Here is a 6,628-nt window from a genome sequence, read left to right on the forward strand (position 1 = left end):
CCGTAAGGGCTACTGCTTTCTCTGATCACCTGTGCCTGAAGCAGCTGGTTAATATGTTCTTTAACCACCTCATACTCCGATGGTGGGATGCGCCTGTAACGCTGTCTGACAGGGACATCGTCCACCAGGGGAATGTCATGGGCTATCAGGTCAGTGCAGCCCAGGTCACCATCGTGGGTAGAAAAGACAGACTCGTATCTCTGAAGAAGAGACTTCACCTTGTCTTGCTCAACTGTGGGGAGTGCGGACAAGTCCAGGGAATCTATTTGTTCCCTCACTGAAGGAGGGACTGTCTGGGATGCCACAGTGGCTACACCAGATGGGACCTCAGTGATTCCTGCAGGCAAACTGACAACACTGACCTCTTCCAAAGTGCCCACCACAGTGCGTGGGTACAACCGTGTGGCAACGGAACCAACATTTACAACAGGAATGTAGGCCGTGCCCCTTACTACCCTGACCAAAGACGGCGAAACCAGTAATCCAGCAGGTAGGCCAGAGTCCAAGGGCTCAAACAACACACTGTTACCCGAGTAGCACTCTGAACAGGTTGCCGCAACTATCTTCAATGTGCCACCAGGGATACGACAAGCTTTGTTGCCTCGAACCTTTACCCTACCAGCAGCATCCCTGTGCACCTGCTCCTTGGCCTGACAACACTTTTGTAATGCCTGCACGACTGGCTCTGGAGCCCCAGCTACTGAGGGTAAATCAAAGAAATCGGACCCATGATGGCGAAAGAGCTCCTTGTAACACCTGCGAATGATGTTCATCCCCAAGACACCAGGGACCTGAGAGGACTGACCTCCAGGAGGGTCCTTGACCACCAACACCCCACATCGTGCCATGAATTTACCACAGAGCTTCACGTCCAGCTCCAGGTAGCCGATATAGGGAATGGCTAACCCATTAGCTGCTCTGAGCTGCAACCAATGGCACGACTGGAGTCTCTCCCGACCCCAGGGCTCAAAATGCTGGAGAAAGAAGCTCTCCGTGACAGTAGAAACCATGGACCCAGTATCAACAAGGCACGGAACCTCAACTTCCCCCATGCACACATTCACCTGTGGACAAGATGACATAAGGTGACAAGTTTCTTCTCCCTCATCAGAAACAATTCTGGAGCCAGTGTCCGCCCCGCCCAAACTGTGGCTCTGCAATTCGGCGGGCGCTAGTTTTCCGACTCCTGAGCAGGAGCACGCCTGCTGGCCATTTGAGGGGCAGGAGAAGAGGACCGGGTACGAGGGACACGCACACCATCACAATCGCTTGCATAGTGACCCGGCTGCTGGCAGCGTCTGCATATAATGGGACCCCGACGAGGTGGAGGACGATGCGGCTGGGTGTTCTGTACTGCAGCAAGGCTTTGAGTGAGGGCGTTTAACTGCTCTTGCTGGAGCCTCAACATCTCCCTTATTTCCTGAAGCTCAGACACCGGGGGCGGGGTAGCTACACCATGAGAATTGCCACGCACCCCATACTGCAGACCAAGCACCGAGGGAACAGAGTGACTTCGACCCCGAGCTCCCCCGGGCAAACCCTCACATTCCCAGCGGATCGCCTCCCTCCTCACCTCAAGCAGGGAGGCCGTAGGCTGTCGACGCACCAGCTGTTTTAACTCGCGACGGAGGGCACCGTCCATCACATGTTCCACAAACTGGTCCCGCAGCAGAACCTCAGAATTTGGTACTCCCCCTTCAGGTGCACATGCCTTCACCGATGCCATCAGGCTCATCAAGGCGAGGGAGAACCCCTGGAGCGTTTCCCCCTCCTGTTGCCGCCGTGAGAAAAATGCCTCCTGCAGGGCTACATAGGACTCAGAGCAACCATACAGTTCCTGTAAAATAGTGAAAATCTTGTCTGGATCATCCCTCTCTGCGCTGGGGTGGTACTTTATTTCCTCCCTTGCCTCTCCTTCAAGGTGATCAAATACAAAAAATGCCTGATCGGATGGGGATAAATGGCGTGCCCTCATGCAGGCTTGGACTTCCTCAATCCACTCAGTTAACGCCATTCCTGACCTTCCCCTGAAACTGGGGCATTTTCTGTCTCGAGGTACGAAAACCAATCTTTCTGTGATAGGGGCACTAGAAATGGAGGGGGGAGGAGCTGGTGCCAACCCAGAGTGAGAGGCAGAGCTAGGACCAGGCGCAGCTGCAGCCTGTTCCCGTCGCAACCTCTCATTGTCTGCTCTTAACTGTGAAACCAACTCCCTCAATTCTTGCAGTTCTTCCCCCATAACTACACCCTAACTGACTCACCGGAACCCGGCAGCTGTTTTGTCCTTAAAGAAGCGAAAAAAAGAGAATAGTAAATTCCAAACAAAGATATACACAGAATATGGAAGATGAAACACCAAAGAGAAAAAAACAAAAAGACCAGAACACACGTCTCTGCTAACCAAAAGCGATCCTGCCGACAACGCCAAGTTTGTGGCGAGATGAGTCAGATTAACGGAAGCCAGACAACGCCACCTTGGGACTTACACCCAAGGAAATAACTAAAAAGTAATGATTGGTGAGGACACTCAGGTTCGTGGCTTAAGAAGCAGGAGACGTGGGTTCTGGCCAACAGAAAATATCTTTATTAAATATCAAATTTCAAAAACACATTCACTCTTTAAAAGACGGGGAAGAGGGGGAGCCCAAACAGGAGCTGAGGCTTACCGGTGGGACACGGGTAGTAAAGGGAATGAAGGCCTCGGAAGGATCACCCCAGACACACGTGGACACTCTCACTCACTGAAAATAAAGGTGAACACACTCAAACAAAAAGGGGTGCGCAGCACATCACACGGGAGGGAGACCCACCACCCAGGGACACCGATGCCGCCACCGTCGTGCTCAGCTTCTGAAAGGGAGGGAAAAAGACAAGGGGAGTTAAAAAGGGTTTTTCCCTCGCATTCATGCATTCAAACAAAAAAAGAATTAACTGAATGAACTAAACACAAGTGGGAGGGCAGCCACAACTCACAAGTAAAATAAATAAATGCAAACCAGTAACTGCCACACCCCAAACAAAAACAAAGGTAAATGGAAAATAACAAAGAATGAACACACAATTAAATAAGGAAACAATAACCCAAAAGAACAACAAAATATACCAACACCTAACCCAAATACACTTAATCAAAAGAAAAGATAAAGTAAGCGGATCGCTTCTGTGTATTCCTGGCGTCCCACAAGCGTGTAATCAGCTCGGTCAGGAGGCCAGCAGGTCGACAGGGGTGCAGCAACCTGCAGACGGCGGACTTCCAAGGAGCAGAGGCCGTCCAGGCGTATTTATGGGTGCCAACACTGGACTTCGAAGCCACACGGAAGGACAAAACAGCTGGCGGGCTCCACGGCCGATTAGCCGCTCCTAATAAGCAATAAAAAGGGCAGTCATACACCTGCACGAACCAGCGAAGAATATGAGGGTGTCTAGACTGCGTACCTGGCAAACAAACAACTGACACGCCCAGTAGGAGAGGTGGGGAGTCTGCGACCTCCCTACAGCCACCTGAACACAAACAGCTGATTACTGCCAGCTGATCATGACAGTAGGGCTGTGCCTCCAGAGGGAGAGCTGTACTCACTCATCTAGCAGCAAGTTGACACCCAGATGAAGGGGGAATTGATCCCCAAACGCAGCCCAACAGGTAAGCACAGCTCGCACGGCTCACACCAGGAAGTGAGAAAGCCCAGGGGCGGGGTCTACTCCAGACTCAGCGGCAGAGGCTGCACCAGTGAGAATGGCCCTCTTTTATACACAGCTCCCCCTGGCGGGATTGGTTAATTATTACAAGCCAGGAGAGGGCCTCCTCCTGCTACAATAGCAACTAAATAAAAAAATTACATCATATTGATTTGAAATGACAGTGAGAATATGCAGTGCACAGGTGTAATCCTATGGCATCAGGAAATGGAATAAATTACTCGCAGATTGGCCCGTCGTAGATATGATTGTGACAGTCTCCATGCCGATTGCAGTAATCAGGGATGGTTTTGCAAGGTCCCACACACTGCCACTGACTGTTGATTATCTCAGCCGTGTAGTTAGCAAACTCGCAGTTCACGTAAGGTTCCAGGTTACTGATATCTGATCAATTGAAGCAAAAAAATCAATGTTTGTACCGTCACACAAATAGAAATGTTTTGAATAATACCAAATGGAGAAAATCAGACAGGCTGGTTGCTTGCTGACTTACTTGCAATTGGAGGGGCCTGGAAGGTGACTTGATTGAGCTGGATGCTTTCATTACCAAACGCCTGTGAAATCTTGATGAGGTTGGCAGTGTCATTCAGAATGACAGTCAGGACTTCTTCAAGCTGAGTGTTGATGAACTGGATGTGACTGTCATTGTTTGGATATTTGTAAACTGCCACGCTGTCTGCGACAACAGATCCTGGTCTGTACAAGGAATGGAGGAATATTTCACAAGATTAAATCAGATCAAATCAAACTTTATTTGTAGAGCACTTTTTCATATTTATAAAAACAACGCAAAGTGCTGAACAGTAAAAACAGTCATAAAAACAAAAGAATAAAAATCGCACCATCAATAAATATACACCACACACACACACACACACACACACACACACACACACACACACACACACACTCTGAATTATTTGCACACAGCAGAGGAGACATGGCATGGCACTAAGCATCATGGGAAAACCCTACCAGTGGGGCCGTTCACACCAGGAGAAGGCGAAGGTCATTAATTTTGGGGCCCCGACGTCGCCAGACCAAGGGGAACCCACACACCGAAGTGTGGAGGCCCCCAGGCCAGCCAGGACCAGAGGACTTGAGCGCAGTGACCCCAGCAGAGGACCAGGACCAACTCCTGGTGTGAAGGACCCCCCTCAGGAAACATTGGAGTTGAAACGGCTAAAGACATAAAAAGACATGATGCAAAGTTAAAGCAACACTAAGGAACTTTCAGTTTTCGTTGATTTTGGCGGCGCCAGTGGACAAAAGCGGTAGTGTTTTGCCTGAACGAATACTACAGTTCCCATGAACTCTAGCGCGTGGTGTCGTAAAATGCTGCTCCCGGTGGCATGCTGTCGGACTGAACTCGCCTTCATTTGTTTCCAGTGGCTGTGTGAAGGACGGATAGCGACGAGGTAATGAATCTAATGGTGGCTAAACAATGTTATATCATGATGTGACGCATGCCGTATAGCAGTCCGCACATTTGGAGTTTTTTAGCGTGCAGGGTTCCTACCACCCTCCTGACAGCTGCTTAGTCCAAGTGAAAGCAATTCTGACGCCCTCAGGCCGTGACAGAGGGGTCATTCAACTAGCTGTAAGTCGATGTATCATCACAAAAGATATTAAAATGTTTTATTAAGGTTGAAAAGTTCCTTAGTGTCGCTTTAATAGTAAGATAAGAGTATCAAGTAAAAAATTAAAATAAATTAGAAGTACACAATAAAAATAGAACGAATAAATAGGATAAATACATTAAAATAAAAATGATAATAAAAAATAAAAATGATGGAGAAACGAACTATAAAAGGTTAGTTAAAAGCCAGATTAAAAAGGTGTGTTTTTAACCTCCCTTTAAAAATATCAACAGTCTCTGCGGTCCTGATGTTCTCCGGCAGGCTGTTCCACAGGCGGGGGCCATAATGGCTAAAAGCCGCCTCACCATGGGTCTTTGTTCTAGCTTTGGGAACACACAATAAAGCACTGCCAGAGGACCTCAGCGCCCCGAGGGTCGATACGGGAAAAACAGATCGGCTAAATAAGAAGGCGCAAGGCCATTAAGACATTTAAAAACTAATAAGAGAACTTTAAAATCGATCCTGAAGCGGACAGGGAGCCAATGCAGCGACTGTAAAACCGGTGTAATGTGGGGCCGCCCCCTGGTCCTTGTCAGCACGCGAGCGCCTGAGTTTTGTAATAACTGTAGGTTTGAAATGTTCTTTTTGGGAAGACCAGAGAGCAAGGCATTACAATAATCTAATCTACAGGAGATAAAAGCATGCATTAGCACCTCTGTACTGGCCTGAGAGACAAACGGGCAGACTCTGGCTATATTCTTAAGATGATACAATCCAATCTTAGTTATGTTTTTAATGTGTGGAATAAAGCTTAGCTCAGAGTCAAAAATCACGCCCAGGTTCTTAACTAATTGTGCTGGTTTAAAATCTAATAATTTTGTTAAAATTTTCTCTCTCTGACCTTCGGGACCGATAACTAAAACCTCAGTCTTGTCCTGGTTGAGCTGCAGGAAATTCACTGCCATCCATGACTTGATGTCTGAAATACAGTTAAAAAGGGTTTCTATTGGCCCTGAGTCATCAGGAGACACGGTGATGCACAGCTGAGTATCGTCAGCGTAACTATGGAAACTAATGCCGTGTCTCCTGATGACATCCCCATGAGGAAGCATGTAGAGATTAAAAAGTATGGGACCTAAAATTGAACCTTGGGGAACCCCACACCTAATTTCATGGGTTCCTGAGGAACAAGTATCCATACTTACATAAAAACATCGATCTGTGAGATAAGAACTGAACCAGTTAAGAACAGTACCAGAGAGGCGCACCAGGTGACTCAATCTATTTATTAAAATGTAATGGTCTACTGTGTCGAAGGTGGCTCTAAGGTCCAGCAGAACCAACACTGTGAG

At 48.1% G+C, this 6,628-nt stretch overlaps 1 long non-coding RNA gene across 1 annotated transcript; it reads right to left on the reverse strand.

Moving 5' to 3' along the window:
• Positions 1–3,019: 3,019 nt before the first annotated feature.
• Positions 3,020–3,771, reverse strand: LOC115389334 (uncharacterized). Its single transcript, XR_003931572.1, has 3 exons — positions 3,578–3,771; positions 3,436–3,501; positions 3,020–3,360 (listed from the first exon to the last, which is right to left on the reverse strand). It is a non-coding gene; the product is annotated as an uncharacterized LOC115389334 (long non-coding RNA).
• Positions 3,772–6,628: the final 2,857 nt, after the last annotated feature.

This window comes from Salarias fasciatus, chromosome 5 (assembly GCF_902148845.1).
Source record: "Salarias fasciatus chromosome 5, fSalaFa1.1, whole genome shotgun sequence".
Classification (NCBI taxonomy): Eukaryota; Metazoa; Chordata; class Actinopteri; order Blenniiformes; family Blenniidae; genus Salarias; species Salarias fasciatus.